Source organism: Triticum aestivum, chromosome 6D, assembly GCF_018294505.1.
Source record: "Triticum aestivum cultivar Chinese Spring chromosome 6D, IWGSC CS RefSeq v2.1, whole genome shotgun sequence".
Classification (NCBI taxonomy): Eukaryota; Viridiplantae; Streptophyta; class Magnoliopsida; order Poales; family Poaceae; genus Triticum; species Triticum aestivum.
Genome location: NC_057811.1, coordinates 74562021 through 74573145, shown reverse-complemented (window position 1 = coordinate 74573145; position 11125 = coordinate 74562021).

Sequence of the window (11125 nt, the reverse complement as noted above, 5' to 3'; positions counted from 1 at the left end):
AAAACACTCACGAACGCGGTTTGTATCTCTCACACACACCCACGTAGGTGGGGGACGTGCACGAAGAGAAGAGGTGCATGCACGGCGCACGTACTCCCGTCTCTTTCCCAACCACACCCGCGCGGGTACACGGTGGAGCTCATTTCTGTACGAAAAAGGCAGCCCACGTGGTAATTTGGCACGTGTACTGGTTGTCCACTTGGTGGAGGGAGGATCGTCTACCACGGGTGAACAAACAAATTGCGACTTGACGTGTTATGTTAAAAAAAGAGGCAAACCATGTGGGGCCTACCTTAGAGGCAAGGCTCTATACACTGGAGTACTTTTGATGTGTCCCGTCAACTCGCAGAACGAGGAGAAGCTTGCTTAGTACACCGTATCCCCCGCCCACGGGCGCGGTGGCTCGCAGGATGAGGTGAAGCTTGCTCCGCCTTACGCCCGCTCCCTCGCCCATGCGCGCGGTGGCTCGCAGGACGAGGAGAAAAATTTACTACTCCCTCCGTTTACTCCTCGTCCCTACTACCTTGGTTATAGAGATTATATCATATTGTTTGGAATATATATGTCCTTTAGTAGATTTCAATATGAACTACTAGTACATACTCCAAACACTGATGTATATAGACGTGTTTTAGAGTGTAGATTCACTCATTTTGCTCCGTATGTAGCACTCTCCCTCGCCCCTCGACCCTCGCCCACGTGGTGGACGTGCAGCAATTCATTCGGTCTCATATAGCCAGAACGATATATATTGCACTACCATTATTGCTCGACTTCCCGAAGAGGCGAAGAGCCAATCGCAAGGTTAATATTTTGGAGATGCCAAGCGCAAGGTTATAGGAGAACGAGTAGTAGGTGCCGCGTCATTTATAAATAAAGTTTTTTTCTTCAGTGGCATGTACGCAATATGATAGGTTCATATGGAGAGAAAAGGAAACCGCTCCACTATATACATAGTCAGGACGGGCCAGCCTACACGGTTGCTTGCTGGGGTTGCTCTCTTCACACTCTCTCGCACAAAACGACTGTGGCCACATCTCTAACATCCTGGCGGATCACGTCCGCTTGGGGAAGGGGTGGATGCTTAGTGTAGATGCGGCGGTCGTCGCCGACGGCGAAAACCCATTGTCGGCACGTCCCGATCAGGGGTCCCCGCCGTTCTCTCTCACAAAGCCGGTGAGGTTGCCTTCGTCCCTTGCTCACTGCCGCGACGTGGGCAGTTGTCGCCTCCCACCGCCCTCCTCAAGGTTGAGCTACGTCCCTCAGGTACAACTCCCTTTACAGCCGGCTTGCACCACTGCTCCAGCTGCCCACATCACTCCCTGTGGATATTTCTCTACTTCTTTGCCCCGCACATACCTCTACTGGCTTCTGCGTACTGTATTTGTGATGAGTTTATGTCTCATCAACTAGTCCCAGTAATCTTATTCTAATCACGCTTCTTCAATTTCTTTGCCACAGGGATGCTCATCTCGATTTTGGTGAAACTGCACAAAATGATCTGATGGTCAAAAGGTTGCAAACTTCATTTATTAGGAAGCTCGAACGTTGCCAGCAAATTGAAGCCTGGTCAGGGTTCACGGTTCAAGGGCTAGGGACTGCATGGATCGTTTTTTTTCTTTAGCTGCCTCTGTTCCAAAATAAGTGTCAACTTTAGTAGTAGTACAACTTTGTACTAAAGTTTGCACAAAGTTGAGGCACTTATTTTGGAACGGAGGGAGTACATATTTGCTATGATCTATCAATCATTGAGATGCAATAGCATGCATGTTAGTCTCCTTTGTATTTGATGAAATGTTGCAACGGGCAACCTTGGACGCAAGATACATGTAACAGAAGCTGGAAGCTTCATAGCATTGTACAAATTTATCTCGCTGATAAATTACAGTACGTACTATACTAGTACTTCCTCCGTTCCTAAATATAAGTCTTTGTAGACATCACCATGAATCACATGCGGATGTATATAGATGCATTTTAAGTGTAGATTCATTCATTTTGTTCCGTATGTAGTGGAATCTCTACAAAGACTTATCTACTAGTAATAGCTAGCCCCCACTACTAGGAATTCTCTATCCTCTCCTTGAGCCACATCATCAAAATTGATGTAGCCGTTAGATGAAGTAAATCAGTCCATAATAGCCGTCTGATCTAGACGTTGAGAGGCTCCGCACTAAGCCACATGCAAGCGTGCAGAAATACCGTGGCACATGCATGTGAGTGGGTTTTAAATCACATCAACATGTCTGCATGCAAGCATGCACCGGTAGCATGCATGTAAGTGAGCTTTTAAGTCCCATTAACATGTCAAAAAGAAAAATATAATCCCATTATGCAGTAGGAGTTGGCTGATCTTTTTTTCTTACGTGGGATGATCTAAATGATGATGGGAGCTTATTTTAGTTTGGCTACCACATTTGTCATGCGGTTATAGAGTTTTTTTAGTTCTATGAAATCGATAATTTTGCGCAGAGAGATATACCGCTGTTCCGCGGCAACGCGCGGGGACTCATCTAGTAATTTTTAGGAATGGAGGGAGTACTATGTAAAGAGTTAGGTGTCGCACGGTGATAGTGTGAGGTGGGCCATGTAATCACTGAGCCTGTGTGTTTTCACTACACTTGCACGCCTCCGCTGTAAGAATGGAGAAAATTGTAATCTAGTAGTAGTACCTCCTTTCGCCAAAAGCGTGGGACATCCAGCAGTCCTACCACCTCAGTAATAAAGACCAATGAGCCGTCAAATCACATAGACCCAGCAGTAAGTTGGACGGACGAAGCAACCATCACTCTCGCGCCAGTGAGAGGTCGCGTCCACTCTGCCCGGGCATGAATGCGGCACCGATTCTTTGGAGCGGCGCTGACCATTTCGGGCGGGAAGCGCGCGCGGGCGATGGAGGGGCTTTGGGTGGGCCAGGCTGGTCAGGAGCGGGCGTGGTAGCTGTCCACATGTCCCTACCGGACACGCCCGGAAACGAGAGGATGCACCGACTCTCACGGCTAAAATCGTACTACACTACACAACATCTCTCTGTAGGAGTAGGTCGATCTGTCGCTCTCTCTAACACACACATGTTGTTAAACACACACACACACACACACACACACGCATGCACACGCACGCACCTTGGTCCCGTTGCACCTTCTAACGTGACTTATTACACCTAGACGGAGGGAGTAGTAAGTATACGAGATACGGTGGCACACTAACTTAAGTCGAATACAAGTGCCCAAAATTTGTGTGCATGTTATAATAAGGATTCACTTAAAATAGTACGTGAGCGAACAGAGGGATCAATTGGACAGTGTTCCCGAGCAGTAGCGAGATGTGTGAGGTAAGATACACCGTTGGCGCTTTTAATTTTTCTTATTAATTTGTTTGTTTCACCCTCTGACTGGTGGGACCCAACATACTACGTGGAGAGAGGTAAGGTGACTAAGGCTGCATTATTTCTGCACCACTGTGGATAGTCTTACCACCAAAGCCACATGACACGATTATGATTGAAATCCCAATGACTCCCACACACACAAAAAAAACACGACATGCTTGTCACATGAATGCAGGAATGTATAAAAGGTTATTTCCCTCTCGTTGAACATAACGGGAGGGTTGTGTAGCTGGTTAGCCTGTTCGCTCAACAAACTTGAGGTCTCGGGTGGATTCTTTGACTGGTCAAAATGTTTTCTAGGGTTTGCACGCTTCACACTCTCTCTCCAGTATATATATACACGCTGGAGCCTCAGCGCTTGTAGTTGCTCTCTTCACACTCTCTCGCCCTCTCCCGCTGGAGCCTCAGTGCTTGTAGTTGCTCTCTTCACACTCTCTCGCCCTCTCCAGATCTAAACAAGACTTCGTTGGCCTCTCTCTCCCCTCACTGCTGCTCAAAGAGCCGGCAGGATCCGTCCGCCGGGAAGGGAAGGAGGCTTAACGCTGTCGCCGTCGGCGAGGGACTACCGGCGCAGCTGTTCACTTTCCACCCAGCGGCGGCGCGGGAGGGCCTCCGACCCCTTCTTCTTCGCCGCCGTCCCGTCGCCCACCGAACCACGCCCCAAGAACCTTAAGGTATAATTTACTTACTCCACATGCATTGCTCTAGCTGCATGTATACCATGAATCTAGGACGTGGTTCAAAGAGGAAAGGAGTGGGGGAAAGTAGTGGGAAAAGTTGTATATAGCATGAATCTAGGACGTGGTTCAAAGAGGAAATGAAGGGGGAAAGTTGTATAGCATGAATCTAGGATGTGGTTCAAAGAGGAAAGGCTTGGGGGAAAGTATTGGGAAAGTTGTATCGCATAAATCTAGGACGTGGTTCAAAGAGGAAAGGAAGGGCGAAAGTACTAGTTCAAAAAGGAAAGGAAGGGACAAGGCTGTAGAGTTTGAGCAGGACTAGATTTGCTGCGCTCACATAGGGAAAGGTGTCTAAAGATAACAAAACTGGGACCAACACAAATATGCTCCTTGGTTGTTTGTTCTTTGTTGCAACAGACTGTGCATGACCACAGTACATCGGTAGATGCACATGGTGCTGGTGCGTCCACTGTCCCGTGCAACTCATTAGCTGTTGTTAATATAAGGCCCTGTTTGGTTAAAAACTCCCTAGTCCCTACCTGCTTGGTTCCAGGGACTAAACATGGACTAGAGGTTATTAATGACATGCTAAAAGACCATGTTAGCCCTAGTAATGAACTAATAGAGACAAGGTGCGATGCGTGGCAGGGGCAACTATTGGAAAAAGTCCCAAAAAGACTCCCTCGGGGTCTTCTTTCTTTAGTCCCAAATGCCCACTTTTAGTCCCTAAAAGTCCCTCCTGTTTGGTTTAGATGGGACTGACACGGAGTTTTTTTAGTCCCTACACCAAAATGTCCCTGTAAACAAACACCCTCTAATAATGCCGCTGGAAAATTGATGCAATGCCACAGTTAAAAGCAAATTACATGTTTAACGAATTTTATTGTTAATATAATCTCTATGTTAATATTAATCAATGCCACCGTTTGAGAAATGCTACTATCTTGCTTTCTTTCCCATTTAGATAAGGTAGATGCTTCTTTTTGTTGGCTTCTGTGTCATCCACCGTTATTGACCACTGATTGTTTCCTTTGCACCTCTGTGTAAACAGGGTTATCTACTTCACCTCGTTGCCATTGTGACCTTTTGTTGCACTGCACAAAACACTTTTGTTTTAAGAGTGTTTTGTGCAGTTCAACCAAAATGTCACACCGACAACGTTGCTTGATTGCTTGATCTTAGTGGACCTGCACAAGAGGAGATCTTACTTCCTATCCGTTAAGGTGAATTTGGTTCAGATCTTCTTCTTGTGAGTTGTTTGAATTCCGCATCATGAGAGGTCAGTACTAGCCTTCTTTCACATTATTCTGCAGTGTGCTTTCTTATGTTGTGCTACTTGTACGATAATGTTGCTTGATTTTAGTGAACTGCACAAATGGAGACAAGACTTCCAATCTGTATGTGCACCGTAATTCCCATTGAGGTAAGATAAGGATATTTCACAACTGCTGGCCTGTATTTTGCCACTTTCATCAGAAAATTAAGTTTAGTACAATACTTGTGCTCCCTAATTGACATGCCAAATCTTACATTGAAGGCGAAGCTTGTCTGTTATTGAACCAAGTGATGAAGGGGAAGAACAAGCGGAAGAAAAACAAAAATCAACTCCGGGTGCTGTAATGAAGCACTGGAACTGTGATGACACAAGTAATGATATAGTTTTGCATATTAATTTATTGCTATGGCTGGAACGAGCAATTGTTTTGCCACTGATTTGATGCCACTCTTAATGTAATATGTAATTATCTCTACTTGTGCAAACAGGGATCTTCTTTGAAGATACCATATATTTTAGTGGAACTGCACAAGAAGATGTTGGAAACATTAAATTAATCGAGGAGTATATAGTAAGCATGGCCACCACCGTAGATAGCAACAGATGGTTCCGGAGAAGTGCTTCATCTGTATGCTCTACACAATAAGCCTTCTGACAAAGGTTGGTACTCGCCCACTGATTTCATCCATATGATTGAGCTTTCTCATCTCTATTGGTGTTGTGCTACTGTTTAGATACTGTCATGAAAAAGTGGTATTGTCCTTGAGAAGTGCTTCATCTGTGTTGTTTTAAATATTTCCTTTCCTTTTTTCGAGCAAACAGGGATGCTAGCATTTAGTAGTCATCTTGTCTTTGCACAACAGGATCATCTTCCTCCGAAGAAGAATATGGAGTACGTGAAGTGACTAGTTCCAATTATGCCAGGATGAAGAAGCCATGTCTATCTTCTCATCCGAAGGAGCAGTTGAAGGATGGTTACATTACTCCCCACAAGACCAAACTAACTTCAGCTCAGAAGGACTGACAAATCTCCATTTTTTGCTATGATGCGCGAGTACAATGTTGTTCTAGGATTCTTTCTAGTGAGTTCCATTTTTCTAAAAGTGTGCTCTACATGGACCATGCATGTGCCTGTTGAAACTGTCAATTCATAGTACAGTTTGCTTTATACTAATCACTTTTTTGTATTTGTGCAAACAGGGGTGCTCAGCTTGATTTCAATGCGAACTGCACAAAATGCTCATGAATACATCGAATCATTCATTTCCACCACAAGAAAGGAGGTGCCGATAAGTTCAAGGCGTTGCAACATATAAGGGCGAAGTCATACAAGCTACGCGCGAATTTGGTTGATTTTGGTGGAACTGCACAAAAAGAACAGCTGGTTTATTTAGCACGAGGTGCCATGTCAATGTCCGAACTGATGGCAAACCCTGCCCATTCCACAATCGTAGGCATTTGATATTTTGGAATGGGACAACCTTGTCAAATTTTGCTCATTGATTTTAGCAAGACATGCGTTTGATAGTTTCGAATGGGACGCCCTTTGCTGTCAGCAGCGTCGATCAATTTTTTCTTTATTCTTTAGTTGTGAAGTAAATATTGCCTCTGACATGTGAGCCGCTGAGATGCATAATCATCGATTGTTTTGAATGTTCTCCATGAATTGCCAGGCCTGTGTGTTTGATTGCAATGTACAGAAACGCTAAAAAGCTGCTCAAACTCTTTGTACTCCTTTTGTTCCTTTTTACTTCGCACATTGTGAAAGTGCATACTTTTTTGTATAAGATTGGTTAAAGTAGAGATACTTTGACTGCAGAAAAAACTTGTATGCAGACTAGAAAGGACCGGAGGGAGTACATGTCAAACTGCTGCAAACGAGGTGATCACCCTGGGAATAATGCTAGTACGTATAGTTTTGCATGTTCATCCAATGCCAGTGATACAGGAATTCGAACTAATCGAAATAAATTCATTCATACACGATCGTATTTCATATAAAAATGCCGGATTTCATTACATTTCATACATTCTTCAACTAAAAAGGGGTGCGCTGGAGGTATAATTAATTAACCGAAGCTACCCACCTGTGTCCCGCTGAGCCGAACAGAAGCTTCAGTGACTTCACTGCAGGTGCAGTTGCGTAACTGACATGTGGCATGTTGGGCCCACGTGTCAGTCAGCCAACTGCACCAGCAGTTAAGTAGAAGCAACGTTCTTCTCCAGCGCAGCTCTCCGACTCCACGTCGCCGCCAAGAAGCTAACCGGCCGTCAATGGTCAACCGACCTAGCTTGGCTTCAACCGGAGGGTAGCAACGGTGGCCTTACTTGCACCCGAACGGCGGTGACCTACCGTGTTCTACTCTTCCTCGTTTTCTGTGTGGCGCGGCCTCGTTGGCAGTGGGGCGGGGCCTCAGCAGAGCGGTGGAAATCCTGCCCCACGTTGCCGGCAGGGTGGGGCCTCGGCTGAGCCGGCGATGTCCTCTGCCTCGTTGTTGGCGGGGCGGGGCCTCAGCGGAGCCGGCGGTGTCCTCTGCCTCGTTGTTGGCGCCGCGAGGCCTCGGCGGAGCAGGGCCTCGTCGACGCCAGCGGAGCGGGGACTCGTCGGAGCCGGCATTGTCCTCTGCCTCGTCCTCGGTCTCGCCAAACAGCGCCTCGCCCGCTTCATCGCCCTCTTTGCTAGCCTCTTTGTAGGCGGCCGCAGCCTCCGCCACCCGCATAGGGTACCGCCAGCGCTCGAGGCGGCCCTTGCGGGCGGAGCGGTACGGGTCGAGCAGCGCCTCCTGCTCCGCCCACTCCGCGGTGATCTGCTCCTCCGCCTGCAGGTGCTCCTGGAGGAGATGGTGGTTGTAGGCGGCGTTGGCCTGTGCCTCCCGGAACTGCTCCTCACGCATCTGCCTCACCCTGTCCATATATTGGGCACGGGCCTCGCCGATGGTCATGGTGCAATGCGCCGGCGAGGATGGCGCGGAGGAGGGGGTTGGGCCGGATCGTCGAGTACCATGTTCTCCATTGGGACGTCGTCGTCCTCCGGCTGCCTGCCGGCCAGCCGGTCGGCAGAAATGGCTGCCATCTCCTTGTGGTCCGTCGTCCGCCCGTCCCGAAGAGCGCTGGAGCGCAAGGAAGCCATGGTGGGCAGTAGTGGTGTGGACACGAGAAAGGGAACGGATGCGGATGACTCTGGCTATGGCCGGCGCAGCAGTTTATATGGCAATGGTGGGCGGGCGGACGGACGGACATGTGGCGCCGGAGTAGCCGCCTCGGCAACCGCGTATCATTAATGTGGGCGGCAGATGGACGGACGGACGACACTTGTGTCGTTTGAAGGCGGAGCAATCGCCTGCACAGGGAAGCGGGGCAGGCGGCGCTGACTGTTTCGCGCGGAAAGCGCTCGCGGGCGAGGAGATGACTTTACTTGGAGAGGATGACAATGGGGACCCACCAGGTCCATAGCCTCACGTACGCAAGTGCCTCCTTATTATATATATAACTATAATTTATTTTGCTTCCTCCTGGTTTCCTGACATCACGGTCCCACACCATTGTCAACCTATGTAGTAGTCAATAAACGAGAGAATTGCACAAGAAGCGGCCGACAGCTGGGACCAAGCAGCTCGAGCAGTATTTGTGTTTTTGAGGTGTGAGCACTGCAGAGTTTTTCGATGTTTAGCCCAGATATTAATTTTTCTCCTCTGAACAACAATGAAAAATAGCTGCAGGTATTAACTGGGCGGGCTGTGGCCCGTCTAGCCCAGGCCAGATATCCAGCCCAGATATAAATTTTTGTCTAGCTGAAAATGGCTAGCCCAGCTATACTTTTTTTAGGAATACCCAGGCAAGGTCAAGTTGTTATTCTCTGCCCCGCTGGGCTGCAAATCTTTCCTAGGAGGGATGCATTAGGCTTAACAAGGAAATGTGCTTTAAGAAATAATAAATGGGATGTAATTATAAAAACTGGGCAGTAACTATAAAAAAATGCACCACACATGTGATTAGTTTATAAAATATTATTTTTGGATATTGAAAATTTTAATTTCATTAATTGTTGCGAGCAATGTTTCGTTGGATTTTTACGTAATATAAATTTATATTGAAATTGTATTTAATCTGACTAGAAATTTCGGGATAAAAATATTTTGGATCCCATCAAAATGTGGGAAATTTTATTGAATTCTGTTTTGAACGGTTGGTTGAAATGGGCTGTACTTTTAACAAACTATAAATGGGTTGTAGTAAATTCCATTAGAATTCAAAAATGGGCTACACATTCTTACAAATCTCAAATGGGCTATAAGTTCTCTGCCACACACTTCTGGCCTTACTAAGTTGACGCGTCCCCTAAAAAAACAGAGTTGACGCGTATGCAAGGCTTTGTCAACTTATAGTCAACACACGGTTCTAGCAGCAGTGGCCGTTGGATGTCCATCCAACGGGTGCCGTGCTTCTTCTTCAATCTCGGATATTCTAGCTTCACCCGCCCAAAAAATGATTCCTCCCCCTGACATCTGGGGCGCACCATTCTTTCTAGTGAGTTCCATTTTTCTAAAAGTGTGCTCTACATGGACCATGCATGTGCCTGTTGAAACTGTCAATTCATAGTACAGTTTGCTTTATACTAATCACTTTTTTGTATTTGTGCAAACAGGGGTGCTCAGCTTGACGAACTGCACAAAATGTTCATGAATACATCGAATCATTCATTTCCACCACAAGAAAGGAGGTGCCGATAAGTTCAAGGCGTTGCAACATATAAGGGCGAAATCATACAAGCTACGCGCGAATTTGGTTGATTTTGGTGAAACTGCACAAAAAGAACAGCTGGTTTATTTAGCACGAGGTGCCATGTCAATGTCCGAACTGATGGCAAACCCTGCCCATTCCACAATCGTAGGCATTTGATATTTTGGAATGGGACAACCTTGTAAAATTTTGTTCACTGATTTTAGCAAGACACGCGTTTGATATTTTCGAATGGGACGCCCTTTGCTGTCAGCAGCGTCGATCAATTTTTTCTTTATTCTTTAGTTGTGAAGTAAATATTGCCTCTGACATGTGAGCCACTGAGAATTGCCAGGCCTGTGTGTTTGATTGCAATGTACAGAAACGCTAAAAAGCTGCTCAAACTCTTTGTACTCCTTCTGTTCCTTTTTACTTCGCACATTGTGAAAGTGCATACTTTTTTGTATAAGATTGGTCAAAGTAGAGATACTTTGACTGCAGACAAAACTTGTATGCAGACTAGAAAGGACCGGAGGGAGTACATGTGAAACTGCTGCAAACGAGGTGATCACCCTGGGAATAATGCTAGTACGTATTGTTTTGCATGTTCATCCAATGCCAGTGATACAAGAATTTGAACTAATTGAAATAAATTCATTCATACACGGTCGGATTTCATATAAACATGTCGGATTTCATTACATTTCATACATTCTTCAACTAAAAAGGGGTGCGCTGGAGGTATAATTAATTAACCGAAGCTACCCACCTGTGTCCCGCTGAGCCGAACAGAAGCTTCAGTGACTTCACTGCAGGTGCAGTTGCATAACTGACATGTGGCCTATTGGGCCCACGTGTCAGTCAGCCAACTGCACCAGCAGTTAAGTAGAAGCAGCGTTCTTCTCTAGCGCAGCTCTCCGACTCCATGTCGCCGCCAAGAAGCTAACCGGCCGTCAATGGTCAACCCGCCTAGCTTGGCTTCAACCGAACTTGGACCCGAGCGGCGGCGACCTACCGTGTTCTACTCTTCCTCGTTTTCTGTGTGGCGCGGCCTCGTTG